We start from the raw sequence: 25,532 nt of genomic DNA, 5'->3' as shown, positions 1-25,532 counted from the left end.
AAAAAAATGAGGTGAAAACTGGTCGTGGCGACACAGTGCTCTGTAGCTTCGTCTGAGTTAGGGTGGAAGGTAACAGTTTGGTTGACAGTCGGCGAAGCCAACGAATGTAATACTAGAAACACAACGTGATCTGTAGCTCAGCCCGTTTGAAAAAATCGCCAATAACATAAAGTTATGATGGCCATATTGTTTACGGCGCTTGTCGCATGTTCCCTATGTCAATGGTCAAATCTGACAACTCGTATCGAATATTATACCCGTAAAGATTGTGGTAACTGTTTTGTAGCGTCGATCAAGGGGTACTTTCCTTCGATATTCAAAAAAGGTGTTTTACATAATAAACAACCTCTGGACAAGTATTTTGATGGATATTGTATACGTTTATCGCATAACAACTATGAACAATGAATGAGTAGTGGAGAGAGGGGGAGGTGTACATCATGCAATTCTTTCATAGAAATTGTTGGTAGAACTAAATCCGCTCCCTACTTATAAAATGTAGTTTTAAAACGAAGAATGATTTGTCAAACTATGTCATCTGGAGGCGGAAAAGCTTATGGCTTTCCTAGCGTTAAATATATTTACTTAAGTCATAAGTAAAAATTTTTTCCTCGAAAATCGCTTTTAGGCTCTCACTTAGATCGTGTTATAATTTCATAATTTTACGCTGATAGATATGTTATCAAATGCTCAAAAATGTGTTTTTTACGTACGGATCTCGCAAAGATGCTTTTACTCTCGCATGACAACAGGTTCCCAGTGTCACTACAAAGATTTGTAGGTACTTTTCTGTGATTCCGGTTACATCTCAGGTCTGGGAAAATCTGAAGTGAAGAAAATACTAGGTTCCAGGAAAGTAAAGTTTGTTAAAGTAATATGACAGAATAGATCATTATTTTGCGTTCAGTCTTCAAAAACCAGCGTTTCCGATACTGCGATGACTGTAAGACTGCAAAAGAAGATTTTTAAAATACCAGCAATTTCTTTAAACAGTGCCGAGACCCTACTGAGACGTAGACAAATTCATGCAGAAGTACCCAATGCCTTCGCTAAAATACAGTTGTTCATATGCCAACGACTCTTCATGAATTCGACAAATTATACACCTCGTCGGACAGGGTTGATTGTAGTGCCTTTTTAAGTTTATGGTTAGCTGTTATTTATATAGGCTGGATCAGAACACGTAAGGAATCTTTATCCTGTGTCAATTGCATATCTCTTGTGATTTGTGTTTCTTTGTACAACCACCACAAAAGTACTGTTTAGCTAAACGTTTTAGGAAGGCTTTTTGCGCGCGCAATACCCTGTGCTCTGTGATCTTGTCTGTGCCTTGAAGGCGGTTGTCTAGAGTAGACACTAATTGCTTAATACTCGACTTAATTACAGACCTCTCCAAAGCTACTCAAGAAGCCTTACTCGCAAGAGCCTAGCTGCAGATCTTCATGGCCTGCTGAACCCAGGTCACACCTCGAAACCGAGATACCTGTCGACGCCAGAGTGAGTCTAGGCGGAAAAGGGGACTAACATAGCAAGACCCTACCTAACCTGCAAACCCACTAACAAAAAATAGACGTATGTTGGTGCCCTTCTCAAACGTCGGCTAACAGTACACTATAAATGTCAAGAAAAGAGAAAAAGCTTTTAAACGACTAACTGAAAATGAATGATCATAATTATCAGAACTGTTTTCTTTCAGTCGGACGCCGTATCAAACGTGGCACATCATCTAGGCTGCGACATTACTTACGACATGCATTTTATGAACTCTCATGTCTGTCTGCGGTAGTCTCTCAGACGTGTCAGATGATTCCTTTTCGAGAGCCACAGTGGAAAGGTTTGGGGCTTAACCCTGGACATTGACACCTTGTGTAAGAGGGATCCGTAGCATTAAGCTACAGTGAGGTGGTGAGGAGAAAACAATGTCCGAATCATAAAAATGCCTCCTCCATCAGTGACGAACGTTATCGTTTGCAACGGTTGCACTGCCATTTCCTTTCACTGTGAATATAGTTCCACTAACAACTATAGCACGCGCGTTTGAATCATCAGGGGTACTGTGTCACGTTTGGCTGGTTGAAGAATTCAGTGTGCGTCTTACTCTCCTGTTTCTTCTCAAAATCACGTCCTGCGTTAGGCAACACTGTAAAAGGAAGATCAAATTACACATTTTTATTAGTCAGTAGACCACTTTTGTGGCTCGTGCGCCAATGAAACATCATCCTGACAGATTTTTCAAGAACTCTTCCATTCCGTCGTGTCGGTGGATAGAAGTAAATTTAAACTGTCTGAGCTGATGGGGACAGCCTAACAAAACTTTCCGTTCTAAATAGGTATTGAAGTAAGTGTACCACGTATGAGCTGTGAGTTATAACACCCTACCTAATAACAGCTTCTCCTTTCTCTGTCCGTGCACATTGATCCGACGAGGCAGTGTGTTTTTGGCGAACCGCGCTGCGTGTAAAGTGGCCATCAATGTTTATAAGGAGGTAGGGCGCATACTGGGAGGGAGGCGGTCTGCCATTCCACGACACCCAACCACTTCTCAGTAAGGAGTACAACTAGGGAGTCTGTTCTCTTCCACAAGAAGTATCCCATGTCTGGATGACTTGTTTGAGGAAGTTGCAACATTTTCGAAGTTGCTCTGTTCAAAGGAAAATAATGATGCTGGAATATCAGATTTTCAATCCTCTACCGGCGCCTCTCGTCTACAATTCAGACGAAAAATCTGTGACACCATGCAGCTGATTAGACGCCGATCTGTTACTGGTAGAAACAGGACTCGTTTGACAAGTACAGCCAGCCGCTGTGGTCGAGCGGTCCTAGGCGTTTCAGTGCGGAATCGCGCTGCTGCTACAGTGGCAGATTCGAATCTTGCCTCGGGCGTAGATGTTGTGATGCCCTTCGTTTAGCTAGGTTTAAGTACACTACTGGCCATTAAAATTGCTACAGCAAGAAGAAATGCAGATGATAAACGGATATTCATTGGACAAATATATTATACTAGAGCTGACATGTGATTACATTTTCATGCAATTTGGGTGCAAAGATCCTGAGAAATCAGTACCCAGAACATCCACCTCTGGCCGTAATAACGGCCTTGATACGCCTGGGCATTGATTCAAACAGAGCTTGGATGGCGTGTACAGATACAGCTGCCCATGCAACTTCAAGACGATATTACAGTTCATCAAGAGTAGTGACTGGAGTATTGTGACGAGCCAGTTGCTCGGCCATCATTGGCCAGACGTTTTCAGTTGGTGAGAGATCTGGAGAATGTGCTGGCCAGGGCAGCAGTCGAATATTTTCTGTATCCAGAAAGGCCCGTACAGGACCTGCAACATGCGGTCGTGCATTATCCTGCTGAAATGTAGGGTTTCGCAGTGTTCGAATGAAGGGTAGAGTCACGGGTCTTACACATCTGAAACGTATCGTCCAATGCTCAAAGTGCCGTCAGTGCGAACAAGAGGTGACAGAGACGTGTAACCAATGGCACCCCATACCATCACGTCGGGTTATACGCCAGTATGGCGATGACGAACACACGCTTCCAATGTGCGTTCACCGCGATGAGGACACGACCATCATGATACTGTAAACAGAACCTAGATTCATCCGAAAAAAATGACATTTTGCCATTCGTGCATCCAGGTTCGTCGCTGAGTACACCATCGCAGGCGCTCCTGTCTGTGATGCAGCGTCAAGAGTAACCGCAGCCATGGTCTCCGAGCTGATAGTCCATGCTGCTGTAAACGTCGCCAAACTGTTCGTGCAGATGGTTGTTGTCTTGCAAACGTCCCCATCTGTTGACTCAGGGATCGAGACATGGCTGCATGATCCGTTACAGCGATGCGGATAAGATGCCTGTAATCTCGACTGTTAGTGATACGAGGCCGTTGGGATCCAGCACGCCGTTCTGCCGTTCTGTATTACCCTCCTGATCCCACCGATTCCATATTCTGCTAACAGTCATTGGATCTCGACCAACGCGACCAGCAATGTCGCGATACGATAAACCGCAATCGGAATAGGCTACAATCCGACCTTTATCAAAGTCGGAAACGTGATGGTACGCATTTCTCCTCCTTACACGAGTCATCACAGCAATTGTGTATGAGAAATCGGTTGAAAACTTTCCTCATGTCAGCACGTTGTAGGCGTCGCCACCGGCGCCAACCTTGTGTGAATGCTCTGCAAAGCTAATCATTTGCATATCACAGAATCTTCTTCCTGTCGCTTAAATTTTGCGTCTGTAGCACGTCATCTTCGTGGTGTATCAATTTTAATGCCCAGTAGAGTAGCTCTTCGTTTCACTCACAGCTATTTAAGCTGTCCTATTAGGTCCAATCTGAACCCAAACCTTGGGAATTGACGTATCTGGAACAGACAGTGAAGTATTAGTGACAAGCAATGTTTTAAATATAATAGCTGCTCATTTCTCACTGGTTTCCATATACTAACACCCAACTGGCTGCGACAAACTTCACTGGATTACTAAGATCTGTACACAATGGAAGACATGCGTACACTGTAAGTGCACTCTAGCTGTTAAATGTACTGTCACATAGCTGATCAGTTCAGGCATCCATCATTTTTATCAGACTGTATGGGCATACAAAAAAGTAGGCAGTGCAATAAAATAGGGCTGATCCATGTTAAGATCTTAGATGTCTCCTGCCTGTGAGAATGTGTCACAAGATGAATACTTTGTCACTCAATTCATAGCCTCAGTTCCGTGCAAGTTGTATGTAGACATTTAAGTCAAAGGTTTTTAGGAAAATGTAGAAGTAGTGAAGGAGCCATCTGATGCAATCTTTTGAGGGACCAGTATACACAATCCAGTCATATTAATGTGACCATTGCCAGTGTTCAACATCAGTGTGGTATAACTACTCACAGATGAAAGGCGGCACCACTAGCAGTAGAGAGTATATAAAGCATGTCGGAGCAACACAGGAAACAGTATAGCCGTTGTTGTAATGCGGAAATGGAGAGATTTATCTGCCATCAAAAAGGACGTGAACCTTGGCTTTTGGGACAAGGGTGGAAGCATTTCTGAAACGTAGTATGAAAGCTTTCACGACCGGATGACATATCTTCTGGTAAACCTTCCGGGATGTAAGGTCGTGATCCATGAAACTCTTCATCTCCTAACATTTCGTCCAGAGCTGCGCTGGACATCTTCAGAGGGGTGTTTCTCCTCCGGTGAGTCTTGCCGACTGACGGCAAGGCTCACCGGAGGAGAAACACCCCTCTGAAGATGTCAAGCGCAGCCTGGTGTCAAGAACACAGTACATGGTCATTGGAACAGTGGTCCCAGGTTATGTTCACGGACGAGTCCAGGTATAGTCTCAACAGTGATTCTCGCCCGATTTTCATCTGGCATGAACCAGGAACCAGATACCAACCCCTTAATGTCCTTGAAAGGGACCTGTATGGAGGTCGTGGTTTGATAGTGTGGGATGGGATTATGATTGGTTCACGTATAAAAAAAATGGTTCAAATGGCCCTGAGCACTATGGGACTTAACATAAAAGCTCATCAGTTCCCTAGAACTTAAAACTACGTAAACCTAACTAACCTAAGGACACCACACGCATTCATGCCCGAGGCAGGATTAGAGCCTGCGACCGTAGCAGCCACGCGGTGGTGCACGTACACCTCTGCATTCTTTGACAGAGGAACTGTAACAGGTCAGGTGTATCGGGACGTCATTTTGCACCAGTATGTCCGCCCTTACAGGGGTGCAGTCGGTCCCGCCTTCCTCCTGATGGATGATAACGCACGGCCCCACCGAGCTGCCATCGTGGAGGAGTACCTTGAAACAGAAGATATCATGTGCATGGAGTGGCTTCCCTGTTCTCCAGACCTAAACCCCATCGAGCACGTCTGGGATGCTCTCGGTTGAGGTATCGCTGCACGTCTTCAAACTCCTACGACACTTCAGGAGCTCCGACAGGCACTGGTGCAAGAATGGGAGTCTATACCCCAGCAGCTACTCGACCACCTGATCCAGTGTGTGCCAACCCGTTGTGCGGCCTGTGTACGTGTGCATGGTGATCATATCCCATATTTATGTCGGGGTACATGCGCAGGAAACAGTGGCGTTTTGTAGCACGTGTGTTACGGGACGGTTTTCTAAACTTATCACCAATACTGTGGACTTACAGATCTGTGTCGTGTGTGTTCCCTCTGTGCCTGTGTTATTAGAGCCAGTTTTGTGTAGTGCCACGTTGTGTGGCACCACATTCTGCAGTTATCCTTAATTTATGAGCATGAGTGTAGAATGAGATCACCCCGCACGGAATGCCACGAAAAAGATCTCCAGACCATGACACTCCCTCCTCAGGCCTGAACCCTTGGGACGATTGTTGCAGGGTTTTTTCTTTCATTTCACGCGGTACACGCAACGGACATAAACATTTTTGCAATCTAGACGGATTATAAATAACATTGTGTAACCAGTGATTGCGGTATCCCACCAGACATTGTCTGTTTTTGCAACGGACATCTGTATGATGGGGCATAAAAAGCGATTCCTATGAAAAGACCACCTGCCGCCAATCAGTGGACGTTCAGTTACAGCATTGGCGTGCAGGTTCCAGCCTTTTCCGTGGACGAACGGCAGTCATCATATGTGCATGGACCAGGCGCCTGCTGCAGAGCCTCATAAAAAAAAGTTCACTTAACGATCGTTGAAGAGACACTGTTAGTAGTTCTTTGGTTTATCTGGGCGGTCAGTTGATTAACAGTTGCAAGTCTGTCCACACGTACACGTCTCCATAGTCATCGTTCACACCTGTCATCTATCGCGCGTGGTGCACCTCAATTGCTTCGACGCCAGTTTTATTGCCATGCACGGTATACTCTAACAACGGCGGCTCGCGAACAGTTTAATAACTTAGCCATTTGAAAAATGCTTACACCCTTGGTCCAAAAGCCACTGATCGCGGCCTTTTCCACGTCAGATAAATCGCTCTGTTTCCGCATTACAACGTCTGTACTGAATGAGATTTTCACTCTGCAGCGGAAACTTCCTGGCAGATTAAAACTGTTTGCCGGACCGAGACTCGAACTCGGGACCTTTTCCTTTCGCGGGCAAGTGCTCTACCATCTGAGCTACCCAAGCACGGCCCGTCCCCACAGCTTCAATTCAGCCAGTACGTCATTCATTTGTAGCGTCTGTGGATACTGCTTTTCCCAGAGTGCAACATTAGATCTGTGCATAACAAGATTCATATGAAAATATGGTTCATTAGAAATTATGATTTTGTAGTAATGTTCATCGTTGGCCAATCAGCAAATTAGTCTCCGCTGCAAATTTTTAACCCCAAACTTATTTTCCGCTCTATATCTGACGAGAAAACAGGTGAAGTTTGGATCGAGTAAAGCGATCGGTATGAAATATCCGATTCAGTACTGGCTCTTCATGTTGATGTTCCGGGTCATCTAGAAACTCATTAGCATGCTACAGTAGCGTGCAAATGAATTGGGGCAAGACGATTACACTTAAATTCTGCACACTTATTACTAGACGTACAACACAGTTAATGGCTTACTGAATATTCATAACTACTGTGTCCTCCTTTTTACCTTAATGAGCTTCTGAAGACGTTGTAGCATAGATACGACCAGTTTAGAGCAAGTGTTCCACACTTCGTCATGAAACTACACTTCTACCACATTAACTAAGATGCCATCTTTCCTTGAAAAGAGCCGGCCGCGGTGGTCTAGCGGTTGTAGGCGCTCAGTCCGGAACCGCGCGACTGCTACGGTCGCAGGTTCGAATCCTGCCTCGGGCATGGATGTGTGTGATGTCCTCAGGTTAGTTAGGTTTAAGTAGTTCTAAGTTCTAGGGGACTGATGACCTCAGAAGTTAAGTCCCATAGTGCTCAGAACCATTTGAACCATTTTTCTTGAAAAGATTTTACCACGATCCACAAATTCTCAAAGGGGTTTACATCTGGTAATTTACCAAACCACTGAAGCTGATTAATGTTGTTTGCTTCCATGAACGTCTTAACTGCTTTAGAAGTGTGACATAGGGCCAGATCATGTTGAAATGTTCCTCCTCCATCTGCAAAAGGTCTGTAGCAATGCCACAATCTTACGCCTACATATTTCCATATGTTTGGTTGAATTCATCATCCCATAAACCGGAAACAGTATCCAAGGGCTACCTGCGATAAAGAAGTCTGTTCAAGACTGTCAGCTCTCACTGCCTCATAATGCTTCGCCGGGCAACCCTTACACTGTAATCGTGAACAATAAAATGTGACTCATCACTGAAAATTACACGCTTCCAATCATTGGAGGTCCGAGATTTATATGAAACTTCCTGGCAGGTTAAACTGTGTGCCGATCCGAGACTCTGACTCGGTTCAAAATGGCTCTGAGCACTATGGGACTTGACAGCTGAAGTCATCAGTCCCCTAGAACTTAGAACTACTTAAACCTAACTAACCTAAGGACATCACACACATCCATGCTCGAGACAGGGTTCGAACCTGCGACCGTAGCGGTCGCGCGGTTCCAGACTGAAGCGCCTAGAACCGCTCGGCCACTCTGGCCGGCTGTGTGCCGGACGGAGACTCGAACTCGGGATCGTCGCTTTGCGTGGGCAAGTGCTCTACCATCTGAGCTGCCCAATCACTACTCAGGACCTGCCCTCACAGCTTTAATTCCGCCAGTACCTCGTCTCAAACCCTCTAAACTTCACAGAAGCTCTCCTGCGAACCTTGCAGAACTAGCATTCCTGTTCTTTTCAAGAACAGGGAATCAGTGATCATAAGGCCGTTGCAGCATCCCTGAATATGGAAGTTAGTAGGAATATAAAAAAAGGAAGGAAGGTTTATCTTTTTAGCAAGAGTAATAGAAGGCAGATTTCAGACTACCTAACAGATCAAAACGAAAATTTCTGTTCCGACACTGACAATGTTGAGTGTTTATGGAAAAAGTTCAAGGCAATCGTAAAATGCGTTTTAGACAGGTACGTGCAGAGTAAAACTGTGAGGGACGGGAAAAACCCACCGTGGTACAACAACAAAGTTAGGAAACTATTGCGAAAGCAAAGAGAGCTTCACTCGAAGTTTAAACGCAGCCAAAACCTCTCAGACAAACAGAAGCTAAACGATGTCAAAGTTAGCGTAAGGAGGGCTATGCGAGCGTAAGGAGGGCTATGCGTGAAGCGTTCAGTTAATTCGAAAGTAAAATTCTATGTACCGACTTGACAGAAAATCCTAGGAAGTTCTGGTCTTACGTTAAATCAGTAAGTGGCTCGAAACAGCATATCCAGACACTCCGGGATGATGATGGCATTGAAACAGAGGATGACACGCGTAAAGCTGAAATACTAAACACCTTTTTCCAAAGCTGTTTCACAGAGAAAGACCGCACTGCAGTTCCTTCTCTAAATCCTCGCACAAACGGAAAAATGGCTGACATCGAAATAAATGTCCAAGGAATAGAAAAGCAACTGGAATCACTCAACAGAGGAAAGTCCACTGGACCTGATGGGATACCAATTCGATTCTACACAGAGTACGCGAAAGAACTTGCCCCCCTTCTAACAGCCGTGTACCGCAAGTCTCTAGAGGAACGGAAGGTTCCAAATGATTGGAAAAGTGCACAGGTAGTCCCAGTCTTCAAGAAGGGTCGTCGAGCAGATGCGCAAAACTATAGACCTATATCTCTGACGTCGATCTGTTGTAGAATTTTAGAACATGTTTTTTGCTCGAGTATCATGTCGTTCTTGGAAACCCAGAATCTACTATGTAGGAATCAACATGGATTCCGGAAACAGCGATCGTGTGAGACCCAACTCGCTTTATTTGTTCATGAGACCCAGAAAATATTAGATACAGGCTCCCAGGTAGATGCTATTTTCCTTGACTTCCGGAAGGCGTTCGATACAGTTCCGCACTGTCGCCTGATAAACGAAGTAAGAGCCTACGGAATATCAGACTACCTGTGTGGCTGGATTGAAGAGTTTTTAGCAAACAGAACACAGCATGTTGTTATCAATGGAGAGACGTCTACAGACGTTAAAGTAACCTCTGGCGTGCCACAGGGGAGTGTTATGGGATCATTGCTTTTCACAATATATATAAATGACCTAGTAGATAGTGTCGGAAGTCCCATGCGGCTTTTCGCGGATGATGCTGTAGTATACAGAGAAGTTGCAGCATTAGAAAATTGTAGCGAAATGCAGGAAGATCTGCAGCGGATAGGCACTTGGCGCAGGGAGTGGCAACTGACCCTTAACATAGACAAATGTAATGTATTGCGAATACATAGAAAGAAGGATCCTTTATTGTATGATTATATAATAGAGGAACAAACACTGGTAGCAGTTACTTCTGTAAAATATCTGGGAGTATGCGTGCGGAACGATTTGAAGTGGAATGATCATATAAAATTAATTGTTGGTAAGGCGGGTACCAGGTTGAGATTCATTGGGAGAGTCCTTAGAAAATGTAGTCCATCAACAAAGGAGATGGCTTACAAAACACTCGTTCGACCTATCCTTCAGTATTGCTCATCAGTGTGGGATCCGTACCAGATCGGGTTGACGTAGGAGATAGAGAAGATCCAAAGAAGAGCGGCGCGTTTCGTCACAGGGTTATTTGGTAACCGTGATAGCGTTACGGAGATGTTTAACAAACTCAAGTGGCAGAGTCTGCAAGAGAGGCGGTCTGCATCGCGGTGTAGCTTGCTCGCCAGGTTTCGAGAGGGTGCGTTTCTGGATGAGGTATCGAATATATTGCTTCCCCCTACTTATACCTCCCGAGGAGATCACGAATGTAAAATTAGAGAGATTAGAGCGCGCACGGAGGCTTTCAGATAGTCGTTCTTCCCGAGAACCATACGCGACTGGAACAGGAAAGGGAGGTAATGACAGTGGCACGTAAAGTGCCCTCCGCCACACACCGTTGGGTGGCTTGCGGAGTATAAATGTAGATGTAGATGTAGAAGAAAGGATATTGCGGAGACATGGCTTTGCCACAGCTTTGGGGATGTTTCCCGAATGAAATTCTGGGAAGATTTATATATTTTGACCCATACTAACTGTTTTTTCTTCATGCTAACTGTTTTTTCTTCATGCCAACTGTTAACAACTGCTTCTTTATTACCTTTCTTACCTGCTGCTCGCAATCAAGAAGCGTACGCCGATCTGTTAATGAGTCGGTTTCAACCCCAGTAGCCAATAAATTTCCCTGAAGGTGAGGATGAATTCTACTGTCTCTGAGTAGAGTTTTGTCAGTGGATTTTTGTTTCCGACCACATCTACCTTTTTCTCTTAGGAGAAAACGAGGCAGAATCACTATATGCCCTCATAAATCTTGAAACACTAGATTTTCCCACGCCAACAACAGAAAAAATGTCTCTTACAATCATAAAGAGCAACTATTTTTTCCGCTTGTTAGATGAAGTGTCCACTTTAACAAAAACACAAAGTTTTCGTGACGAGAACACAAAAGTAACAGACGCTGTTGCTACAATACAAGCACTCAGCTGAACTGAAGGGGACCTACAACAGTTGTTGATCGTCAAGGCAGCAATATAGTCGGTCAAGAATTCAACAATTGGGCGGTTAAATTGGTTGCTGTTAACCAACGTCAATTCCTTTAAAACATGAGCTTGTCTCAATTAATTTGCACGCTACGGTAACAACGTTTTCTGGCATGCAAACACGGAGAAAGTGTGGCCGCTTGCTCTGACAGATACGCTGATGGGCCAAAACACTGTGACCACTGCCGACCGCGACGCTGGATGGCGTCTGGTGGCGTTGCAGAGACGCGACGCGGTGTGAAAAGTACGTAAGCAGAGCAGACAAGGGCGGGGGATCACTCTATCGAAGCTATGGGTTACTAATGGGAAAATCCAATGAGATAAGCAACTTCGAGAAAGGACAGATTGTTATTACGCAGAGTCTTTGAACGAGAATCTCGAAAACGGCGAAACTGGTTGAATGTTCACGTGCTACTGTTGTGAGGAACTACGGAAAGAGCTAGGAGGGCAGTGAAACCACCATTAGGCGTTAAATGATTGGACGTCCACGACTCTTCATGGAACGTGGGATTCGGAGTCTAGTCTCCTCTGTAAAGTAGGATAGATGGTGACCTGTGGCATCTCTGACAAAGAGCAAAATGCTGGCGCACGCACAAGTGTTTTGGAGCCCACTGTTCATCGTACATTGTTGAACATGGAGCTCTTCGGCGGACCACTTCTGTTTGTTCACACATCGTCAGTTAAGATAGCAGTGGGCACGGGACCATCGGGATTCGACCGTCGGTCAATGGAAACGTTTTGGCTCTTTGGGTGGATCACATTTTTGCTACACTAGGTCTATAGTCGTCTCCACAAACGCCGTCATACAGGTGAAAGGCGGCACGAAACACGCAACGTGCCTCTGATGCAGGCTGATGGGTGCAGCATTATGGTATGGGAGACAGTCTCCTGCGCTTGCATGGGACCTGTGGTGGTAATTGAAGACACGCATGCAACTGCGAACCACCTGCATCCCTTCATGCTCGATGTCTTCCCCGACGGCGATGTGATCTTTCAGCGGTACAATTGTCCGGTTCTCGGAGCCAGAACCGTGCTACGTTGGTTGAGAAGCATTACAGTGAACTCACGATGATGTCTCCGAGACCAGCTCGCCTGATGTAAATCCTATGGAACCCACCTGGCTCGCTACCTGGTGCCATCACCGCGTACACAAATCAGCAGCCCGTTATTTACACGAATCACATGACTTGTGTGCAGAAATCTAATTCCACATACCTCCACAAACCAACCAACAAACTGTCGGATCCCTGATACGCAAAATCAGTGGTGTATTTCGTTCCAAAGACGGACAAAGAAGCTATTAAACAGGTGGTCATAATGTTTTGACTCATCAGTGTAGAGCTGCTACGCTCAAATTTGCCAGATAATCGTGATGTTGTACCAAAGTGCGCACGAAAAAGACTGTCACTGATCCCGAGAGGAAAAAAAAAAACTTCGGATTAACAGTTGCAAATCCGTGACTTTTGCAACTCGTCGTTCACAGTTTGAAAATTGATAGCCTAATCCCTTACCTTTAAAGATAAAATGAAACCTGATAATATTTTGATCACCACTCTAGGACCCAAACTGTGGGATATGTTACTGTTCCATTAGGTGGTGTTGTTTAAGTACAAGGTCGAAACATACAGTCTGCAGCCGGCCAGTGTGGCCGTGCGGTTCTAGGCGCTTCAGTCTGGAACCGCGTGACCGCTACTGTCGCAGGTTCGAATCCTGCCTCGGGCGTGGATGTGTGTGATGTCCTTAGGTTAGTTAGGTTTAAGTGGTTCTAAGTTCTAGGTGACTGATGACCACAGATGTTGAGTTCCATAGTGCTCGGAGCCATTTGAACCATACAGTCTGCACACCATGGACGTGTACAAGGGGTACCGAGAGTATATAGTGGTGGTAGAAGTTGTAGTGGTAGAATCAGTGGTAGAGGTAGTAGTAGTGGTAGAGGTGGTGGTAGTAGTAGTAGTAGTAGTAGTAGTAGTAGTAGGTAGTATTATACCGGAAGGTTATAGTTGAAGTTCAGCGGGCAGTAATTATCGTGTGTTAGCGAAACTTAGTAGATTTGTTACTGTGGAACCGATTTACGCTGCACAAAAAATTAAGTTTTGCCAACAGGTGCATATCTAGTGCTGTAGACTGTACGACGATATGACATTCACACTGTCATTTGGCAAGCCATATTTGAGTGAATAGTATGGATATCGAGAAGAGAGACCGTGCGCTGTTGGTGAAACTGTTCTTTGCGAACATCAGCAGTTACAGAAATGCACTGAGTGAGTATCGCCAACTAAAAAGTCTGAGGTGAGGTCTGATGTAATTAAACGGTTTAAAGATGATGATGATGAAATTCGAAGATCCATGATCTCATGATTTGCAACAACGTTCTGAATTTGCTCTTCTGATTATGGCACGGTTAGAAGTTGATGGTATGTGCCTGGGCAATATTATATGGAGTTTTAGACTACAGGTTGCAGGGAATACTCGGAACTGCCGAATATGGACTAAAATTAAACCGCGTGTTGAGCGCGAAGAGCCATCACCCTCCCCGTATATGACTGTGTGGTGTGGATTCATGAGCACCTTTTCCCTCTGTCCATTTTTCTTGGAAGAGACTACACCCAAGCGGGCCTGCTAGGTTTTTCCGTAACGTCTGCACCTTATCGAGACCCCCTTTACAGCATGTGATTCCTGCTTTGCAAGTGCGAAACTATGTTTCCTTGCAAGATGGGGCAACACCTCGTGTCGCTCGCCCACTGAACGTTCTGCTTAATGCAGCCCTGCACGAACGTGTTATCTCCAGAGGTTTTCCAGATGCATGGCCTGCAAGATCACCTGATCTGAATCCATTGACTTTTGGCTCCGGGAATATAAAAAAAGAACGCATTTACCAGGGACACGTTCTGTCTCTACTAGATCTGAAGGCCAGTACACAGGAATACGTTACTGAGATCGCACCGGAGTAGCTGTTAGCAACTGTTGATCAAGTAGTTTCCAGTGCCCATGCTGAACCAGCAGTGTAAGCGACAGTTAGCAATAAAAGGAACATTATGCCTCTCTAAAATTTTTTTACCTTTTCTGCCCACTTCCCGTTCCTAACCATTATATATGGACCAATAAGATAAGGAATGAGGAGATTCCATGCAAAATCGGCGAAAAGGAAAGTATGGAAAACACTAACAAGAAGAAGGGGCAATATGGTAGGACATCTTTTAAGAAATCATGGAATAACTTCCATGATACTAGAGAGAGCTGTAGAGCATAAAATCTGTAAAGGAAGACATAGATTGGAATACATCTAGCAGATACTGGAGGACGTAGGTTGCAAGTGCTACTCGGTGTTGGCACAGAGGAGGAATTCGTGGCGGTTTGCATCAAAGCAGTCAGAAAACTGAAGACTTGAAAATAAAATAAAATAAAAATAATGGAAATATTTCTATATGTATGTCTTGCATTAACTAGGCTAGATTTGCACCTGGTGGCCAAAAGTGGAACTAATTATTTTTCCGGCGTACCTTCACTGTCACACGACAAGTAAAGCCTACATTGGACCTCTGCGAGTAGCTGCGCTTCAATTATAACCATCCGTTTCATCGGCGAAACAGACAGGCCAACAGCAACACGCTTCGAGATTAGGAGCTGTACATTCGACTGGGGCCCCACAGCAAATTGACAATGACCAGACACCAGTAGCGCCAGAGGAAAGCCTGACAGCAGCCGTAACGGAAACGTCGATTGTAGTCATCCAGTAACAGTTATTTTAAACTTGCGAAACTTCCCCTGCAACTAGGGATGGTGAATCTCAAGACGAGGAAGATCTATCCAAGGAACTGAACAGTACGAATAGAGGAGATGGCTGCTGGATTTCGCCTTATGGTTGTGAGCCATCAGAACGAAACCGGGCCGCACAAACAACCTGAGGCGTTTACCAGTGAGAATATGCCTGTGCGCGTCCATTGTTCTGCATGTGGAAAATAGCGCTCGCAGCACTCCACACCCAATTTGTCAGTGGCTGCCAGAAGTGGCTCTCATTGAACAGGGTAACAGACGACAGCGCCAACGGCCTTGCCGCAGTGGTAACACCGATTCCCGTCAGATCACCGAAGTTAACCGCTGTCAGCTGGGCTAGCACTTGGATGGGTCAACATCCGGTCTGCCGAGCGCTGTTGGCAAGCGGGGTGCACTCAGCCCTTGTGAGGCAAACTGAGGAGCTACTTGATTGAGAAGCAGCGGATCCGCTCTCGGATACTGACATACAGCCGAGAGAGCGGTGTGCTGACCACATGCACCTCCATAACCGCATCCAGTGACGCCTATGAGCTGAGGATGACTCCGCGGCCGGTCAGTACCGTTGGGTCTTCAGGCTTGTTCGGGAGGAGTATAGTTTTTTAAGCAGACAACAGCAGATCCTGCTTCTTCCACCACATAAACTAATCTAATAATATGTGCCCGCTCGTTCCACCATACGAGGTCAAACACAATAACAGTTTCTAAAATTGTGACTTAATTTTACGCACAGTTGGGAGCTCGTGATGAAATGTAAGCGGACCCTCGACAGTGCAATACACTAGTATACTCTCATGAAGCCCGCTGTAATATGGCTGGTTTGGTTCATCCAGTGACAATTTCAATTTCATCAACATCCTGTCTTTTCAGTATCTTACAACACGTGCAGCTTCTTTATTACTTTCGTTGTGGGTTCAGGAAGTGACATTGTATCGTTGATAATCCGATCCTACTGAAGATGGCTATACGATATGATTTCCTACGCACGTTTCACCTAATACAAACCCTTATCCGCCTCCAGGTGGCCTGTAAGTGTATTTGCAAGCACAAAGACCTTCAAGCAGTTCCACGCATGGTGGTCCAGAGGCTGTCTTCTTTCCTACACGGTAGACAGAAGGAGAGTGAAAAGCTTGTAAGGGGGTTGCAGGATAGGTTGTGCTGAGAAACGACTGTTAATAAGATAACTATTAAGAAAAAAGTCGATACTTCTCGTCATTTCCGGGTTAATTACTAGTAAAGAGCCAATGAGGCCATTGTGTGCACAAATTCAAGTGGTCCGCCAGAGACGGTGTTGCCAAACTTGTCTTAGTTTGATACCCTAAAAGTGAACAAGATGCAGAAATTGGACACGAGACGGTAGTAAGGATCTAACGCGAGCCTAAGGCTGAGGAGTCTCGTGCGCTATCATCTACGCTACGAGAACAACTGACACAAATTGTCTGGGAGGCCGCTGCAGTTTGCGCGCGCAACCCACTGATTAACTTCAGTGTCAGTTAACTCGGAAACGACGAAACGTTTCGATGTTGTTTTTTTCTCTTAATAATTGTTTCTCAGCACAACATGCCCTGCAACAACCTTACAAGCTTTTCAGACCGTTTCTGACCATCCTATACATCCTCGCTTTACTTACGGTCAGTAATGTCATATTAAATCTTTTTATACTAGGTAACCAGTCTTCCCGAAGGTAATGTGTTAAATACATCTCTTTCCTAAATAGCCACAATAATGTAACTTCATGGTGAGAAGCACGTTTTACCGCTCTTCATTCATAAACGGTTTTCTAATTTTCCGGTCTTGCCGTATCCATGCAACCATTGGACAGTTGCAATTCACAATTAAAAGACTACAGATGTGGGCAGAAAATACTGGTCTCAAATTTTCTGCGGAACAGCCTTGTTGTTGTTTTATCCACTCAGGTCATTACGTTGATTAGAATAAGCGACACAAAATTTAAAAAAATTCTATGACGTTTATCATCTTTGTTTGCGATATAAATTCACCTGCTTGACTCATTAATGTTAAGAGTAATCGTGCATCGATATTCTGTAAAGTGACTCGCTCCACATTTCGATAAACGAATCGTTCAGATGATCTATGGAACATGTAACTAACACCTAAGGAATGTGAGAGCGCAGCCCTTCAGAAAACCGGCGTTTAAAATCGCATTTGTCACGAGGAATGAGAAACAGACAGACCTGGACTACTGCTGTCACAGAAAACCTGTGTGCAGTTCCGAGAATGACTCTAATCACATTACGTACAAGCCCCTCCTCAGACTGTAGGCTCTCGGTGGAGGTGTCAGTTTACCATAAGACCTGATCCCGATGCTAAAAGCATCTCAGAGCGATGTCTCGTGATAATGCAGTAAGCAGCCTTTTCTACTGAATGAAATAAAGAATGTATAGATCGATGTGGTCAGAAACGTCAACACGGCTTCCGAATAAGACAGACATACTCTGGCGGGAGGACGCCCCAGTCTAGGGTGCTTGTGTTGTTTATTTATTTATTTGGCCTCCATCAGCTAACGTCGCTTGTGTTAGACAAGTTACTTCATGCCACATTTTAACAGAAGGCCTCTTATATCTTTATAAGAGGATACCGGGAGACAGAAGTGCAGACCTGTTCTCAGTTTTAACACACGAAGAGATACATGTGGTACAATATAAAAGAATAAATTACATTGTCTAGAATCCACTCTTAAGTTTTTATTGTGAACGTTCCAGTATGTTGCAGAGTGCTTTACCGATTTTTACTCTAATGATCAGCCACACACAACTGCTTTGGCATTTTAGTTACTACTTTGTGGATTCCGAAACTCTGTTCGTGGCACTATCTTAACTGTGGTGTCACCGCCAGACACCACATTTGCTAGGTGGTAGCCTTTAAATCGGCCGCGGTCCGGTAGTATACGTCGGACCCGCGTGTCGCCACTGTCAGTGATTGCAGACCGAGCGCCGCCACACGGCAGGTCTAGTGAGACGTCCTGGCACTCGCCCCAGTTGTACAGCCGACTTTGCTAGCGAAGCTACACTGACCAATACGCTCTCATTTGCCGAGACGATAGTTAGCTTCGCCTTCAGCTACGTCATTTGCTACGACCTAGCAAGGCGCCATTACCAGTTTATATTCAGTGTAATAATGTCTAAACAAGAGCTATGTTCTCCAATTGTGGATTAAAGTTAAGTATTCCAAGAACTACGTTCTTTTCTTTATAGGATAATTACTTTACCTTGTTCCAGACCTCACGCCAATATGCGTGAGCTTAACGCGTGCCTTTCGGCTACCTCCGAGTGGCTTGGCTGTCTTGCGACGCCACTACATTAACCACACCCGTCTCGCAGTGTTTTTGTGTGTTCAAAAACCCCTGCAGTTTCTTATTATGTCATTTATGCTATACACTTAATTCTAGCAACCTAGTATAATGCTACATACACACATTAAAAATAAATCTAATGATTTCTTCACGTTTTAGCCCTTGAATTGTTACTCTTCTATGTAAGTCGAATTCTGCAGTAGTACTTCAGCATCCCTCTTGCATCCAGCAACTTTTTACCGTTTCTTACTGCAGCTCTCATTCTTGCTATGTGATCTACCCAGTTATTCCTGTTTTCCTTGATTTGCACGTTCACACTTTTCCTTCTTATTCCATTGCTAATTTTGCGTCCATTTTCGTATCGCCTTAGCCTGCCGTTCTCTTTAAAGAGACTAAGTTTTCAGTTTGGATTTTGCTGGTGTTTCCTGCGATTATCCAAGTAGTATTGCCATATATCGAAGATAATAATTCTGATGTATATAAAGAGCTCTTTAAAACTTATCACGTTATTAAGAGTTCTCGTATGGTTATGTTACCGTAATTGAATCCTAATACTTTGACGTATATGTCCTCAGTTTTTGAAGTATACAGTATCGCTACTTTTGTTCAGTGCAAACTTTCGTTCTTGATTGTTTCTTCGATTTAAAAAATACGGATTTCCCACGTAGGTGCCCATAAATTCTGACAAGATATAATGGTTTCTCAAAATTCTTTTTTCCACTACTAAGCAGGAAGCCAGATTTGCTTTTTAGGTGCCTCCTGCCTTCCCTGTAGTCGAAGTGATCATCATTGATACTGCTTCTATATATTACTTAAGGGAAATAGTTGGGTTTGGGACTCATCTGTATGGCGTGTCTTCACCATAGTTGGGACTTTTATTTATTCTGATATATAGGCACTTGTGAATAAACTGGCATTTGCTGGTGACTAAAGTCATCAAATCATTTGATAAAAGTTTCAGATCAACTTGTTGTTGTTAACCAGGGCAGTAATCTCGAGAAAATCCTCTGCAGATTGCGAGGAACAACTGAATAAGATATTCCCTTGTTGTATGAATGAAAACGAAAGTATTAATATGGATTGTGCTAAGATATGGTTGACATTTATAGATGAAATAGTTACATTAGTATAAGCAAAACTGGGTCAATGGCAGCTCTCAGAGGCCGGAAAAAGAACAGTTGACATATGTGAACACTAAGTAGCGTTTAATTCAGGGTCTAAGAAACAATATATCACAAGGTGACACGTTCTAGGAAGACAAAATGGAGAGCCTGGGACATCCAATTAAAGCTACTGGAATAAAATAATACATGAAACTGAAAAATATGTTTGTCGTTGCGTATGTCGTAGTAGGCTGCAGAAGGTAGAAAGACAAGAAATTTCAGAAATTTAGAGGTCAGCTTTTACAATGTCAAGTCACATTTCACAACTTCTCAAAAGCCTCAATAACCACTGTTTGTCGCGTGGACGGCTGCGAGACGTGGAGGAAGAGAGTAATTGATGTTCTGGAAGATCCAAACAGGAATATCTTGCGAACCATGGATGAAGGGTATCAGACGGATGTCATATTCCTTGACTTCCGGAAAGCGTTTGACTCTGTGCCCCACTCCAGACTCCTAACTAAGGTACGAGCATATGGGATTGGTTCCCAAATATGTGAGTGGCTCGAAGACTTCTTAAGTAATAGAACCCAGTACGTTGTCCTCGATGGTGAGTGTTCATCGGAGGTGAGGTATTTTCTGGAGTGCCCCAGGGAAGTATGGTAGGTCCGCTGTTGTTTCCTATCTACATAAATTATCTATTGGATAGGGTGGATAGCAATGTATGGCTGTTTGCTGATGATGCTGTGGTGTACGGGAAGGTGTCGTCGTTGAGTGACTGTAGGAGGATACAAGATGACTTGGACAGGATTTGTGATTGGTGTAAAGAATGGCAACTAACTCTAAATATAGATAAATGTAAATTAAAGCAGATGAATAGGAAAAAGAATTCTGTAATGTTTGAATACTCCATTAGTAGTGTAGCGCTTGACACAGTCACATCGATTAAATATTTGGGCGTAACATTGCAGAGCAATATGAAGTGGGACAAGCATGTAATGGCAGTTGTGGGGAAGGCGGATAGTCGTCTTCGGTTCATTGGTAGAATTTTGGGAAGATGTGGTTCATCTGTAAAAGAGACCGCTTATAAAAAACTAATACGACCTATTCTTGAGTACTGCTCGAGCGTTTGGGATCACTATCAGGTCGGATTGAGGGAGGACATAAAATCCATTCAGGGGCTGGCTGCTAGATTTGTTACTGGTAGGTTTGATCATCACGCGAGTGTTACGGAAATGCTTCAGGAGCTCGGGTGGGAGTCTCTGGAGGAAAGGAGGCGTTCTTTTCGTGAATCGCTGCTGAGGAAATTCAGAGAACCAGCATTTGAGACTGACTGCAATAAAATTTTAATGCCGCCAACTTATATTTCGCGGAAAGACCACAAAGATAAGATAAGAGAGATTAGGGCTCGTACAGAGGCATATAGGCAGTCATTTTTCCCTCGTTCTGTTTGGGAGTGGAACAGGGAGAGAAGATGCTAGTTGTGGTACGAGGTACCCTCCGCCACGCACCGTATGGTGGATTGCGCAGTATAGATGTAGATGTACCGACTGCAGTGCCGTGGCCAGCTACGATAGGATCCTCGGTTGAGGATCCATAGAGCGAACAGCTCCATCGGGGTGGTCGCACAGGTTCTCGATTGGGCTTAAATCAATTAAGTCTGGTGGCCAGGGAGCTACGGTAAACTTAACGCTGGCGCTCTTCGAATCACACAACTGCACTACGAGTTGTATGACACGTTGCATTGTCCTGCTGGCAGGTGCTATCGTGCCGTGGAGAAATAAACTGCATGTTGAGGTGGAGATGGTCCTCAAGGATAGACGATACTTGTATTGACCCATTAGACCTTCCAGAATGACAAGATCACCCAGGAAAAGCCACGAAAACATTCCACAGACCATAACGCTCTCTCCTCCGTCCTGGATGGGTTCGCTTTCAGGCGTTATACGCCGTACACGCCAACGGCCGTCTGTTACCTGGAAAGGCCGCCTGTCATCAGTCAGTGCACGCCCAGCTGCGGTATTTGCGTACAAATCCCAGCCCTCGTCGCCGATGAGCAGCAGTCAACACGGGTGCACGAGCCAGGCGCCTGCTGTGGAGGCCCATATGCAGCAGCGTTCGTGAGAGTTGTTGAGGAGACACTGTTGGTAGCCCGCTTGGTTCATCTGGGCCCTCAGTCCCTCAACAAATCTACGTCTATTCGTTGTACACATCTTCGGAACCGTCGATCACCCCTGTCATCCACGGCCACTAGTGCACCACAGTTGCCTCCAAGCCAGTTTCCGGTGGCATCATTTTGCCGTGCACGGCAGTCTTCTGGTCCGGAGTGTATACCAGTTAGGTTCCTTTCGGAGTATGCTGGTGCATTAGCTCCGTACTTAACAATAATGTACAACCGTTCGCTCGACGAAAGATCCGTACACAAAGACTGGAAAGCTGCACAGGTCACACCAATATTCAAGAAAAGTAGTAGGAGTAATCCACTAAATTACAGGCCCATATCGTTTAACGTCGATATGCAGCAGGATTTTGGAACATATATTGTGTTCGAACATTATGAATTACGTCGAAGAAAACTGTCTATTGACACACTGTCAGCATGGGTTTAGAAAACCTCGCTCCTGTGAAACACAAGTAGCTCTTTATTCGCATGAACTGTTGAGTGCTATTGACAAGGGATTTCAGATCTATTCCGTATTTCTGGATTTCCGGAAGGCTTTTCACACTTTACCACACAAAAGGATCGTAGTGAAATTGCGTGCTTTGTAATATCGTCTCAGTTATGTGACTGGATTTGTGATCTCCTGTCAGAGAGGTCACAGTTCGTAGTAATTGATGGAAAGTCATCGAGTAAAACAGAAGTGATTTTTGGCGTTCCCCAAGGTAGTGTTATAGGCCCTTTGCTGTTCCTTATCTATATACGCGATTTTGGAGACAATGTGAGCACCTGTCTTCGGTTGTTTGCAGATGACGCTGTCGTTTATCGACTAATAAAGTCATTAGAAGATCAAAACAACTGCAAAACGATTTATAAAAGGTATCTGAATGGTGCAAAAAGTGGCAGTTGACCCTAAATAACGAAAAGTGTTAAATGATCCACATGAGTGCTAAAAGGAATACGTTAAACTTCGGTTACACGATAAATCAGTCAAATCTAAAAGCCGTAAATTCAACTAAATACCTAGGTATCACAATTACGAACAACTTAAATTGGAAGGAACACACAGAAAATACTGTGCGGAAGGCTAACCAAAACTGCGTTTTATTGGCAGGACACTTAGAAAATGTAACAGACCTACCAAGGAGACTACCTACACTACGCTTGTCCATCCTCTTTTTTGAATACTGATGCGCGGTGTGGGATCCGTACCAGATAGAACTGACGGAGTACATCGTAAAAGTTCAAAGGAAGGCAGCACGTTATGTATTATCGCGAAATATGGGGGAGAGTGTCACAGAAATGATACAGGATTTGGGCTGGAAATCATTAAAAGGAAGACGTCTTTCATTGCGACGGAATGTTCTCACGAAATTCCAATCACCAACTTTCTCCTCCGAATCCGAAAATATTTTGTTGACCCCGACCTACATAGGGAGGAACAATCACCACGATAAACTAAGGGAAATCAGAGCTCGTACGGAAAGATATAGGTGTTCATTCTTCCCGCGCGCTATACGGGATTGGAATAATAGAGAATTGTGAAGGTGGATCGATGAACCCTCTGCCAGGCACTTAAATATGATAAGCAGAGTATCCATGTAGATGTAAGCACGGCGGCATGCCAACAACCTATAAACTTAGCCGTTTGGGACGTGCTTCCATCCTTGGCCCGAAAGCCAGTGATCATGTCCTTTTGATCCCCAGATAAATCTCTCCGTTTCGGCATTGTGACAACCACTGCACTGTTCTCCGGGTCCCCCGACATGCTTCGTACAGCCTCAATTGCTAGTGCTGCCACTTGCCCTGTGTGAGTGGTTACTCCACGTTGACGTCGAACATAGGCGGTGGTCACATTAATATGGATGGACCGTGTACCTGCTTGGACTGCAACGTTGCGAATATTTGCTGACGACATGCCTTTGACTTCTATTAAGCCTTGGCTTTAACTTCAGAATGAGTTTGCTGAATGGTTAACACTTTCCACGGATTACCGCACTTGTTCCCGTGGTGGCTTTTTGCTCGCCCTCGCAGTTCATATTCGGATGCGTGTCGATATGGTCTATGCTCGCTGATGCATCCGAACTTTCAGTAATGTCGGTCACTGTCATCGAACTGCTGCATGGCAGATAAATTGTTGACTCATATTGGTCTGTTCGGCGTTCTCTTGGGCGTACAGGAGGTGCCTTCATTCGTTTCCAATAGCAACGTTTTATTTTGGTTGCTCAGGCGTGACAAATATCGTGTTGCGCCAGGGTCGTGTTTTCTCAGACTGTATTTCGGACAGGTGTACGAGTATTGTATCGAGCGCATGGAAAAATGTTGACATCTTGGTACATAATTTTTTTCCCTTTAATGGCACTTGGCGAACGTCGATGTACAACTAACGGACGAGTGTGAGAACTGGCACAGAGCGTATCATGGAGGCACATCTACTGTCATTTATCACGGGGCAGGAGCGAGCAGCAGTCGCGTGCCGCGCCCCTGATTGCATGCCGTTCGCAGCAAACCCGTCCGCAAAATTTGCGTCGCTGCCGTACACATTCTCCCTCCCCCCTCCCCCCTCCACCCCTCCACCCCTCCACCCCTACTGCCACCCCTCTCTGAGTTGCTATTTCTATTTCGGGTCGCGTGAGGTCTTTCGTATCGAGCGCTACCACAACGTGTGTGGACAGTGAGGCTTATGGTTGAACTGACCACACATGTTGCACGTTGTAAAATATTTCCGGTTTGAGTGTATGGATTAACATGTAGCAGTATACTGAATGCAACTAAACGAAGCGAAATAAATTTAAAATTACGATAATGCTGTACACAAGTATTCTTCAGTTCTTTACACGAAAGGCATATGTAAATATGAAATCATCCTCAGCTCAAATAAAGGCAATCGCAAATCGCCATCTCTAAGAGCAGTGTGATGTGGGAGGTCACATGATACCTTCATACTCAGTTTTAAGTGCTAACATTGATTTAATTCAGTGCCGACAGTTACCGACATTTTTGAACAATGAATTCCATATGACACCGGAAGGGGAGAATTTGCAGCATTATACGATGATTTATTTCCTATTAGTTGATAGCGAGCAGTCTACTTTATTTATCCTCATATGTACCATTATTTGAACTGATTTTAGCTATATTACTTACATTACAAGTAACGAGAAACCATCTTACTATATGTGTCATTTCTAGTTTCTTCTACTGGTTTCGAAGGCTGCAATACCGTAAGTTCACATGCAAACAGAGATACGAATGATCAAAGTGAGGAACTGAGGATATTCAATCTAGCTTCTAAAAGCAGAGACCGGTCAATGGGAGAGGGCGTCTCTCGGAACAAACCGCATAAAGTGAAGGTGCTTAGGCTCAAGTAGTTCCTGCGCATCAACTTGGGAGAACACTCTGCACACGTTGGCAGCGGGTTCCATAGAGGGGAGGTTACTTCAGCCAGTTCACAGTAGAAGACTGTCACAAGACCTTGGATCGAATATCGTGGCTGGAGGTTATCGGTACGAGAAGTTTTTCTCAATTTTTGTGAAACAGATTCATATAATTGTCCTATGTTTAGTTTACGCCGATCACTACCGTTATAATATTTTGGTGGCTACCTACACCCCACTGTGTG

The 25,532-nt window shown here is 44.6% G+C and overlaps 1 protein-coding gene across 1 annotated transcript in view; it reads left to right on the top strand.

Annotated features, from left to right (window-relative positions):
• Positions 1-25,532, top strand: part of LOC124715757 (beta-glucuronidase-like) — a 152,268-nt gene that overhangs the window by 4,041 nt on the left and 122,695 nt on the right. The gene's annotated exons all lie outside the window — the stretch shown is intronic.

Source organism: Schistocerca piceifrons, chromosome 1 (assembly GCF_021461385.2).
Source record: "Schistocerca piceifrons isolate TAMUIC-IGC-003096 chromosome 1, iqSchPice1.1, whole genome shotgun sequence".
Lineage (NCBI taxonomy): Eukaryota > Metazoa > Arthropoda > Insecta > Orthoptera > Acrididae > Schistocerca > Schistocerca piceifrons.
The sequence above is the reverse complement of the archived record's forward strand: the minus strand, read 5'-3'. Positions and strand labels throughout refer to the sequence as shown.